The sequence below is a fragment of the Pleurodeles waltl genome, chromosome 12 (assembly GCF_031143425.1).
Source record: "Pleurodeles waltl isolate 20211129_DDA chromosome 12, aPleWal1.hap1.20221129, whole genome shotgun sequence".
NCBI classification, from domain to species: Eukaryota; Metazoa; Chordata; class Amphibia; order Caudata; family Salamandridae; genus Pleurodeles; species Pleurodeles waltl.
Window position 1 is genome coordinate 237,694,953 of NC_090451.1, and position 12,185 is coordinate 237,707,137.

Genomic DNA, 12,185 nt, shown 5'->3' on the forward strand with positions numbered 1-12,185 from the left:
CTTACTCTCGAGATGCTTTTTTCTTGCCACGTCAGTGATGCGTGTTAGTGAGTTTCCCTGCTGAAAGTAAAGCCCAGCTTCACTTCTTTCTTTCCTGATATGTTTGCTCTCTGGACCTGGGCTGCCTTTATGCCCAAAGTGATTCCGTCCTTTCATTTTGACTAATTTATCAGCTTGCTGCTTTCTTTTCTCCCTGCATCCTACAAAAGAGCAAGAGAGATTTTAGAGTTGATAATCTTCTGATCTTCAGCTCGTTGGCAAGATGAAGGGCAAAGGTGGTCGACAAGAGGAAGCTATTGAGGTGGATTGTCTTAAGATTTACAAAAATGCTGTGCTGTGGTTCTCAGGGAACTTCCAGAAGGTATCAGGGCACACTACACCAAGGCAATATTTTCTACCTTGGCTTTGGCAAGGGGACTGTTGGTTGCAGAGCTCTGCAAAGCAGTAACTTGGGCTTCACTTTACACTTTTGCAAAGCACTACTACTTGGGCTTGGAGGTGTCAATTCACTTAGGTAACCAACCATTCACCCACCTCCTAGTTGCATACTGCTTGGGGATTTCATTCAAAAGTGAAGAATCTGCATGTAGAAGTATACATCAGAAGAAAAAGCTACTTACATTCTGTAATTATTTTTCTGTTGGACACTCTCTCTACCGGCAGATTCCTCACCGACTCCACTTCCTCCCCGTTTTCATGCCTTGTTACAGAGTCAATCATTTTAATAAGGTCTCAGTTTTATAAATGGTACTACACCTTACTTAGCTCATGTTGTTTTCATCTTGTTCGCCTCAAAGGCACATAAAAATGGATGAGAAACTGATGTCAGGCCACCAGTGTGCGTACTTTATTGCTCCTCTGATGACACAAGAATGCCACTTCCGATGCCGAGATGGAACCAGCAGGTGCGTCTCCTCTGCTAGGGCAAATGAGAGTGCCCCCCCCCCCCACCAGCAGTTGCAAAACGTTTACTATAAAATTATATTAAACTATGTTTATTATCATTTTATATAAAAAGGAGCAAGGCCACGGTCTATGACGGGGACAGAGGGGGAGTGCATAGCACTCCCCCTCAGTGAGCATGTGTGTTTGGCCTGCCTTCTTAGGCCGGCCAAACACATGTGCACTGGGCTTTCTCCATTCTGGCACTGTATTGCCAGGTTGGAGAGAGCAGGCAGAGACTTTCATTGTGCCTCGGCGTGCTCTGGCTGGATGCTCCCGCCAATCCAAACGCTGCTGTCATGCTGCCGGCAGCATGACAGCAGTGTTCGGATTGGCCGCAGGGCAAGCTGGGAGCCTGTGCCTGCAGCTGCAGCAGAGGATTGGTGCGGTGGTGGCAGTGGCGAGAAAGGTATGTTTTTTTTTCTCCTTTAAATTAATGTGGCCAACACCCCCTGTCCCTATCCACCCCCTTTTCCCCCTGGACGCGCCACGCTGCCCCTTCAGAACAACGCAAGCCACTCCTGGGAACCAGCATCCCGAACCAGGACGGATAGCTATTGGGAAGCTTCTGGGTTCAGTTAGATGCCTGGGATGTTTAAAAGTAAGGAATCTGTAGGTTTTTTAAACCAATTTTATTGATTTTCAGTAAGCATATAGCACTTCACAACATTTCGATGGGCAGTACGTCATTGCTCAGTAAAGCTCTTAGCAGCAAGTGTATGGAAGAAACACAACAAATCTTTGCAAGTCAGGGCTTGAAAAATGATAAAAATGTTACTAGACCTGCAGTTCGAGTAACTCAAATAATTACTCGACCTAACTGTAATGTACTTGACCCATAAACTTGTCTCAAATTGTGTCATCCTAGGCAAATAGTTTATAGAGTCGCTTTTTTTTAAATTCTCACATATGATTGCACCTTCAAATATGTGAGCTCAGCATTTCTGCAGTACAAAAAAAACCTCCTTTGTTTGATTAAGTAGACTAAAGTTTGCTGAATGCATCACAAGAATCTAGCCCACATACCCATGATGTATAGCCCACATAACCTAGGACTTCTCTTAGTTTACTAACAACATTGCCATCAGGGCAGGAGTGTTTCTCAGTTTGTTAAACACTCAATTTTAGTAAATATATTACTAAACCCTGATGTGGTAACATAGTGTCATCTACACACAGTAACTTTGCAAGAAATGTCCAAAAACCTCTCCACTAACTTGCAGCTTTACTGGTAAAACTATATAGGTGGTCATTACAACCCTGGCGGACGGTGTAAAAGGTGCGTAATACCGCAAACAGGCCGACGGACAAAAAAAGGGAATTATGACCCTGGCGGAAACCGCCAACAAAGACAGCCACTTTAACACACCGCCCGCCACGGCGGTACAGACAAGCAGCGCGGCGGTTACCGCCAACAGACAGGCGGGAGACAATGTACCGCCCACACTATTACAACCCGCCACCTTTTTTGGGGCGGATTCACCGTGGATAAAAACAAGGCGGAAACAGTTTCTGCAATGGGAAAACGCTCACCTGAACACATCCCACGAGGAACGAGGACTCCATGGACCAGGAACTCCAAATACTCCCTGCCCTTGTCTTTCTGCTCCTTTACGACCAACAGCTACGTAGGCGCATAAGATACCGGTGAGTACTGCATCTACGACACGGGGAGGGGGAGGCAAAAGCCAGGGGGACACCCACCAAACACCCCCACCCTCGCATTAGACAACATACACACCAATGCAGTCACAAAAATCACATTAACAACCCACAATCCCCCCGGAAGAATGCAAAGACAATGCGAAATTCGGGCTAACATTGTAATGTGCCAATATACATGTCATACAAAAATATACAGATATATATCTCAAAATCACTCTAATTTACACATACAATCCAAGAAGTAGTGCAGATATGTACACAACAATGTCCGTGCACCAACAGTCCAAAAATGCATGGGCGAGGCCCACAATAGATACCTGACCAAAATCCGAGAGAACACTGCCGGGGCATCAGATAGAAACACTACAGGCACCTCAGGGGGAAGGGAAGGGGGGCCAGCTCAGCCACATGAATGCGGAGCCAGATCCACGACGGGGCTCCATGCCCATTGATGTATCCTGGGTAGTGCAAAGCCACAGTCTCACAAGTCTTTGCAGTGGGTGGTTTGCCCACTGTACCATCCTGGGGAGTGCAAAGCTACAGTCTCACAAGTCTTTGCAGTGGGTGGGTTGCCCACTGGCCCATCCTGGGGAGTGCAAGGCTCAGTCTCTCAAGTAGATGCAGGTCTCCACTGGTTCTGGAGGGGGACTGGTGCCTAGACTGGATGAGTCTCCCCGTGAAAGTTCCTGTCCTGTCAATGTCCCAGCTGCACATGGGATAAGGATGCCTGATGTGGCGGTCCATTCATTCCTACACGGTGCATGCCCTGTTCAGCGGTGCTTTGCCATGGCGGTCTTTGCCCTGTTCAGCGGTGCTTTGCCATGGCGGTCTTTGCCCTGTTCAGCGGTGCTTTGCCATGGCGGTCTTTGCCCTGTTCAGCAGTGCTTTGCCATGGCGGTCTTTGCCCTGTTCAGCGGTGCTTTGCCATGGCGGTGCAGGACTGTTCAGCGGTGCTTTGCCATGGCGGTGCAGGACTGTTCAGCGGTGCTTTGCCATGGTGGTCTTTGCCCTGTTCAGTGGTGCTTTGCCATGGCGGTCTTTGCCCTGTTCAGCGGTCTTCACCATGGCGGTCTTTGCCCTGTTCAGCGGTGCTTTGCCATGGCGGTTCTGGACTGTTCAGCGGTGCTTTGCCATGGCGGTGCAGGACTGTTCAGCGGTGCTTTGCCATGGCGGTCTTTGCCCTGTTCAGCGGTGCTTTGCCATGGCGGTCTTTGCCCTGTTCAGCGGTCTTCACCATGGCGGTCTTTGCCCTGTTCAGCGGTGCTTTGCCATGGCGGTTCTGGACTGTTCAGCGGTGCTTTGCCATGGCGGTCTTTGCCCTGTTCAGAGGTGCTTTGCCATGGCGGTCTTTGCCCTGTTCAGAGGTGCTTTGCCATGGCGGTTCTGGACTGTTCAGCTGTGCTTTGTGATGGCGGTTCTGGACTGTTCAGCGGTGCTTTGCCATGGTGGTCTTTGCCCTGTTCAGCGGTGCTTTGCCATGGTGGTCTTTGCCCTGTTCAGCGGTGCTTTGCCATGGCGGTCTTTGCCCTGTTCTTCGGTGCTTTGCCATGGCGGTTCTGGACTGTTCAGCGGTGCTTTGCCATGGCGGTTCTGGACTGTTCAGCGGTGCTTTGCCATGGTGGTCTTTTCCCTGTTCAGTGGTGCTTTGCCATGGTGGTCTTTGCCCTGTTCAGTGGTGCTTTGCCATGGCGGTCTTTGCCCTGTTCAGCGGTGCTTTGCCATGGCGGTTCTGGACTGTTCAGCGGTGCTTTGCCATGGTGGTCTTTGCCCTGTTCAGCGGTGCTTTGACATGGCGGTTCTGATACTGACATTGGTGTGTGGCATGACGATCTCCACACTGGACTTTGGTGTGTGGCATGACTATCTCCACACTGGACATTGGTGTGTGGCATGACGATCTCCACACTGGACATTGGTGTGTGGCATGACGTTCCATCATTGGGCAGCGGGGCTGTGGCATCCTGTCCCCTCCTGGGCTGTGACTCCGGCGGTGGTTTCTGGACCAGCGACGATACTTGGGCCCTCCTGGGCTGTGACTCCGGCGGTGGTCTCCTGACCAGTAACGATATTTGTGCCATCCTGGGCTGTGACTCCGGCGGTGGTCTCCTGACCAGTAACGATACTTGTGCCCTCCTGGGCTGTGACTCCGGCAGTGGTCTCCTGACCAGTAACGATACTTGTGCCCTCCTGGGCTATGACTCCGGCGGTGGTCTCCTGACCAGTAACGATACATGTGCCCTCTTGGGCTGTGACTCCGGCGGTGGTTTCAGGACCAGTGACGATACTTGGGCCCTCCTGGGCTGTGATTCCGGCGGTGGTCTCCTGACCAGTAACAATACTTGTGCCCTCCTGGGCTGTGACTCCGGCGGTGGTCTCCTGACCAGTAACGATACTTGTGCCCTCCTGGGATGTGACTCCGGCGGTGGTCTCCTGACCAGTGACGATACTTGGGCCCTCCTGGGCTGTGACTCTGGCGGTGGTCTCTGGACCAGTGACGACGGTGCTGGCGGTTGTGTCTGGACCGCCGGAAATGATGGCGCACTTCTCCGCTGTGACACTCACAACAGGCTGGGCAGACTTCCTCTGGACCTTCCCCACCTTTTTTGGAGTTACAGCTGACTCAACAATCGCCTTCGATCCCATTTCACTTTTTGTCCCACCAGGAGTCTTGACACGGTCCCGTCGTCCACTCTCCAATTTCTGAGCCTTTACAGGGGGTGGGCTGCCAGTGCCTTGGCTCCGGGTCTTACTGCCTGCCCTGGTGGACGGTGCACTCCAAAAACCTGGAACACGCACCACTGGTAGTGGAGGCTTTTTGGCTGAGCCGCTACAACGGGACTGATGAATTGGAGGGGGGCGTGGGGGCAAAAAGGTCAATTTGACATAGGGACAGTTTCTGACGGACACTGGGATGGGTAGCTGGAGGGGGTCTGGGAGTGGAGGAAGAGGAGGTGGTTGTAGGTCGTGAGGTGGATGGATGTTGGGTGAGTGATTGCCGGCGTTTGTGTACTTTGGGAGGGAGCGTCACAGACACACTGGGAGAGGACACAGGGGACGTGTAAATGGCAGTGGAGGTGGTGAGTGCTGGGTGTCCTGGTGCGAGTTCTAGTGCCTGTAGATGTGGTGCATGCAGGTGTGTGTGTAGACGAGACTGGGAGGGAGGAGGGAGAAGAGGAGGAGGGGGACACAGTGGAGACAGTGGATGTTGCTGTGTCTGTATGGGTCTGATGCTTGTGTGAGTGCCTGTGGTGTGTGTGGTGCCTATGTTTGCCTGAGCTACTTGTGTGTGTTGACTTGTGTGCATGCTGGTCTGTAGGTGTGCTTGGGATGGGCTGGGATACAGGGGATTGGGTCTGGGTGGAGGAAGTTGGAGGGGGGAGGCTAGACACAGGGACAATGGCTGCCATCAGTGCTGAGGCCAGATATTGCAGGGTTCGCTGAAGGGCAGCCTGACCAGAATGAATGCCCTCCAGGAATGCATTACCATGTTGCAATTGTCATTCTACACCCTGGATGGCATTCTCAATGGTAGACTGTCCAACAGTGAGTGACCTGAGGAGGTCAATGGCCTCCTCACTGAGGGCAGCAGGGGTGACTGGGGCAGGGCCTGAGGTGCCTGGGGCGAAGGTGATGCCCACCCTCCTGGGTGAGCGGGCACGGGGTGAACGCTGAGGGGCTGCTGGGAGGGCGGTGCTGGTAGGGGAGGTGGCGGCTGTACCTGTAGGAGTGGGGCGCACAGATGGTGCCGCCACCACAGGGGAGCTCCCATCGGCGGACGAGTCTGTGTCGCTGGTTGGTGATCCGGTGGCCGACGTGAACTTCCCCCGCCCTCCGTCCCACTAGTGCATTCAGAGTCTGTGGTGTGGCCCTCCATGGCCATGTGGGATGCAGCTCCCTCGTGCTCCGGTGCCACTGTACCTCCGCCTGATGATGCTGATGTACAAAAGGACAGGGAGAGCAGGAAAAGGGGGGGAGACAGAAGAAAGAGAGTTTCAGTGCATGGCATACCGCTACCGTTGGCGGACAAGACAGTCGCAGCAGCCCCATGCATAACGCCGTGCTCCTGGCCTCTGCACATGCAATTTCTGGGATATGGCCTACATGGCAATGGTGGACATCTGCGCACATGGATGCCACAGGGGCAACTGTACCTCAAATTGGAACTCTGCTGAGGTGGGGTAGAGTGCCACATGGCCTACATTACGGAGGGGCCTTGCCTACCTAACTCGCCCTGACCTAGGGACACCCACAGCCCACCACCCCCACCCAGACCCCTCCGCTGCACGCAAAGTCCCCAGAATGAGGTTGTACTCACCCCCTTGTGTCTGCTGTGATGCCCTCAAGCGCCCATCCAACTCCGGGTAGGCCACGCCAGGATCCAGAACATCAGGGGAGTCATGGTGCGACGGGCACCCCTCCCACGTTGGGAGGCCATCCCCAGCTGAGCCTCCGCCATCATCTTGCTGCAGCGGCAAATGTCCTCCCATCTCTTCCGGCAGTGGGTGCCCCGTCTCTGGTGGGCCCCCAGGGTCCGGACCTCCTTTGCGATGGCACGCCACATGTCCCTCTTCTGGTGGGCGCCGACCTACATGACATGCACAAGGGAAGAGGAACAGTCATTACCAACTGCACCGTCAATGTGAGTGACCCCCTCCCTACTCTGACCATGTGGCCCATTCATTCCCATGCATTAATTTACTATGAACTCTGGCCCCTTCCCTCTACCACCCAGCCCTCTCCACCCAGGCCTAGCCTATACAACGTGCTCCCTGTGTACTAACCTGTTGGTCTGGAGGACCGTAGAGTAGCATGTACTGGGGGAGGACCCCATCCACAAGTTTCTCCAACTCCTGTGCAGTGAAGGCAGGGGCCCTTTCCCCAGACGCAGCAGCCATCGTCGCTTCCAGACCGAGGTCACAGCAGCACTAGCAGTGTAGGTCCTCTCCTGTCGAAGGTCAGGTATCTAGTGATTGAAGAGATAGAAAATGGTGGTGACGTCCGTGGCGGGCGCATCATCACCGCCAGCGCACCTGTTCATTGGCTCCTGGGACCCATAGGGTCCAATGTTAACCGATGCAGCATTGCGCCGCGCTCTATGAACGCCTACCGCGACGGTGTCCAACGCCAGCGCAGTTACCCCACAATTCCATTGTCCCAGTTTAGAGGTCAGGCAGCCGACATTTTAGGGGCCCACATGGCTTCAATTACTACTGCGTCACACATACAGAGGCCTACACTCAAAACCTTTCCCGGATGGGTTAATTGTCTGTTGTAGTCTTGTGTGTGACTGTGGGTACATACCTGGAGGAATGCTGACAGTTTCTTCGCTGTTGTCCTTCTTAGGCACCGTCAGTTGGGACATATTGGGAGATGGCGGAAACCGCCGGTGTACCGACCGCTGGTGGACCTGTTGACAATGGAAGAGCGACATGTGATCGTTACCTACCGGTTTGACCGTGCCACAATCCAGGAACTATGTAGCCAAGTTGGAGCCAGACCTGATGTCACCAATCCGCCATCCGACTGGAATCCCCCCTGACGTGCAGGTGCTGTCAGTGCTCCATTTCCTTGCAAGTGGGTCTTTTCAGACAACAGTGGCCATAGCATCAGGGATGTCCCAGCCTATGTTTTCCAAAGTGTTGTCCAGAGTGTTGTGTGCCCTGCTGAAACACGTAAGGAGATACATCATTTTCCCTGAGGTGGCGGATTTGCCTACAGTGAAAGGTGACTTCTATGCCCTTGGACATATCCCCAACGTCATAGGTGCCATTGATGGGACCCATGTAGCTCTGGTCCCCCCCGCAGGAGTGAACAGGTGTACAGGAACAGGAAGAGTTATCATTCGATGAATGTCCAGATGGTCTGTTTGGCAGACCAGTACATCTCGCAGGTAAATGCAATGTTCCCTGGCTCAGTGCATGACGCCTACATCCTGCGCAATAGCAGCATCCCTGATATGATGGGTCAACTCCACAGGCACCGTATATGGCTATTGGGGGACTCTGCTTACCCCAACCTTTCCTGGCTATTGACCCCAGTGAGGAATCCCAGGAGCAGGGCAGAGGAATGGTACAATGAGGCCCATGGGCGGACTAGGAGGGTAATCGAGCGGACCTTCGGCCTTCTTAAGGCCAGGTTCAGGTGCCTCCATATGACAGGTGGATCCCTATTCTACTCACCAAAGAAGGTGTGCGACATCATCATCGCCTGCTCCATGCTCCATAATTTGGCATTGCGACGCCAGGTGCCTTTTCTGCAGGAGGATGATCCAGATGACGGTGTTGTAGCAGCTGTGGAGTCTGTGGAGCCTGTGGACAGTGATGAGTATGAAGCTGAGGAAGAAGAAAACGACAACAGGGAGTCAGTCATACAGCAATATTTCCAGTGAAACACAGTTGAGTACATTTTCAGTTTTAACATTACATTAACTTTCACACGCCTACCTCTATCCTGTACCTACATTTCACTCACTATTTGTTAACTGAGTTGTCCCCTTCCATTTCAGTTTCACAAGTGTGGTAACCTACGTGTCAACTGCTTGCATCCTTGAAGGGCTTGTGATGTGTGACATTGGTATGTTAGCCTTCCAATGGGTAACCCATTTTGACACTGTAATTGATAATACAAAGTTCCAAATCATAGACTGACTCCAGTTTTTTGGTGTTTCAAGGGTGTTAATTTAAGTGCCTAACAATGAAGCGGGGTTGTGCAATTGGGATGGGTGATGGTGGAGGAATGTCCATGGCAGAGTCCAGTCTATTAGTCTCACAGGTACATTGCACATCTGGCCATTGGAAGTGGAGCTGGGGCAGTTCCGATTTGGACAGGGTAACAAAGTGGGACAGTGGGGGGACAATCAGGGTGGTCTTATTTCCTGGCGGGGATCTTGCTATCTTGCTCTGTCCTGTTCCTGGATCTCAGGGACCGCTTGCGTGGTGGTTGTCCGTCTGCAGGGGATGGGATGCTGGTGTGGTGGTCCTGTAGCGGGGCGTCCTGTCCACTAGCGCCGGCGGAGGTGGTGGGCAGTTCATCATCCTGGCTAGTGTCAGGGGCCCCTTGGAGTGCCACGGTGTCCCTCAAGGTCTTTTGAATGTCCGTCAGCACCCCTACGATGGTGCCCAGGGCGGAGCCGATGGTCCCGAGCTCCTCCCTGAACCCCAAATACTGCTCCTCCTGCAGACGCAGGGTCTCCTGCAACTTGTCCAGGACCGTTGCCATCGTCTCCTGGGAGTGGTGGTATGCTCCCATGGTGGAGGAGAGGGCCTCGTGGAGAGTAGGTTCCCTTGGCCTGTCCTCCCTCTGTCGCACAGCAGCCCTCCCAGTTCCCCTATGTTCCTGTGCCTCCGTCCCCTGGACCGTGTGCCCACTACCACTGCCCCCAGGTCCCTGTTGTTGTTGGGGTGGTGGGTTATCCTGGGTTCCCTGTAGTGGTGGGCACACCTCTGCTTGACCTGTCCTGGGTAGGGAGGTTTGGGCCCGCTGGGTGGGTGCTGTGCTGGTGTTACCAGAGGGAGGACGTTCGGTGTTGGGTTGTGGCTGGGCAAGGGGAACCGACTGTCCTGAGGCCCACGATGGTCCAGGCTGGTCATCAAGATCCAGTAGGGCAGAGCTGCTGTCGTCTCTGGGGGTGGAGTGGTGTTGTCTGGACCCTCTGGTGTGGTGACGTTCCTTCGGGTTCCTGCGGGGGTATAAGAACATGATTATTGCATGTGTGTGATTCATGGTGTGCAATGGTTGGGTGTGCGTGAACCCCAGTGCAGGCATTCCTGTGTGGGGGCTTGTGTGCAGATGGTTGGGGGGGTGTTCTGGGTATGTGCAGTGGGCATGCTTTAGTGATGGGTGTCCATGCTTAGTTGTGTCATGCAGGGCTTGCGGTTGGGATGGGTGGTTGGTGTCATGGGTAGATTAGTGAAGAGTTTGGGTGATAGGGGAGGGTGTGAGGGTGGGGGGGTGTGATGGCATGCAGGTAGGGTGGGGGATGTGATAGTTAAGATTTGACTTACCAGTGTCCGTTCCTCCAGCGACTCCTCCGAGGCCCTCAGGATGCAAGATGGTCAAGACTTGCTCCTCCCGTGTTGTTAGTTGTGGGGGAGGAGGTGGGGGTCCGCCGCCAGTCCGCTGCACCGCGATGTGGTGCCTGGAGACCGTGGAACGCACCTTCCCCCGTAGGTCGTTACACCTCTTCCTGATGTCCTCCCTATTTCTTGGGTGCTGTCCCACGGCGTTGACTCTGTCCACTATTCTGCGCCATGGCTCCATCTTCCTGGCTATTGATGTGTGCTGTACCTGTGAGCCAAATAGCTGTGGCTCTACCCGGAGGATTTCCTTCACCATGACCCTGAGCTCCTCCTCGGAGAAGCGGGGGTGTCTTTGGCGTGACATGGGGTGGTGTGGGTGATCTGTGGGGTGGCGTATGTGTTGATGAGTGTGGTGAGTGTAGTGGTATGTGGTGTTTTGTGCTTGGATGTTGTGTGGGTGATGATGTTGTGTGCCTCTGTGTGATGGGGTTGTCTATTCTGTGCTCTCTCTCGCCTTCTCTCAGAATTTCAGGTTGTAGGGGTTTGTGGGTGATGTGGGTGTGTGTTTTATATTGTGTTGGGTGTGTGGGAGTGGTGTTTGTATGTGTATCAGCTGTGTGTATTTGGAATTGTCCAATGTGGCGGTGTTTTGTAGATGTGTGTGTATTTTGAGCGCGGCGGTGTGTACCGCCAATGGAATACTGCGGTTGTAAGACCGCCGCGTGGATTCGTGGGTCGTAATAGCATGGGCGTGTTTCTGTTGGCGTGGAGCTGGAGGATTTGTTTCCGCCAGTTTATCGCTGACCTTTGGTGTGGCGGTATTGTGTGGGTGTCTGAATTTCGGCGGATTCCAAGATGTGTGTCATAATAGCTGTGGTGGTCTACCGCGGCCGCGGCGGTGTATTGGCGGTGTTCTGCACGGCGATAAGCGCCTTTTACCACCAATGTTGTAATGACCCCATTGTGTATTAAAAATCTGTGAAAATTGGGATTCAGAAAACATATCCTTTGCACATCAACATGTAAAGTATTCTGATTTGTTTTCATCCTATTAAAATATTTTTTCATCACACAGAAATATAAAAAAAAGGGCTTTCACAACTACTGAAATATATTTTGAAATGTTTGCCCAGTTGACTTAGTAATTTAAATGTTGTGTGTTAGGAAAAACCTGACACCCTGTATCCTTTTATTTTACATTCTAAGCAGCAGGTCACACAGTTTACCTTACAAAGTCCTGGAACTCTGCAGTCAGAAGAAACATTTATTGTAAGAAAAAATGACTTTTGACCTCTGTCTGTGAACACAGAGCAAATGTGACATAAGAACAAAATTTAAAGGCATCTTTTATTGCCCCTCCACTTTACAACTGAACAGAACACCTGTTCAGTGTCAACTCACAAGAAGGGACAAGTCTGCATTAAAAATAGTTCGACCTGATCAAATAAGACTCGCCACTGCGAGTGGTCGAGTGGATTTTTCGAGCCTTGCAAGTGTACAACCGCAGTCCTGGTCTTAATCATTGATGTTGCTGTAATATGTTAGTACAATCTACAAACA

General features: G+C 52.7%; 1 protein-coding gene across 4 annotated transcripts in view; it reads left to right on the forward strand.

The window, feature by feature from the left end:
- ZNF821 (zinc finger protein 821) overlaps window positions 1-12,185 on the forward strand; it is a 420,332-nt gene that overhangs the window by 22,326 nt on the left and 385,821 nt on the right. The window lies entirely within an intron of this gene.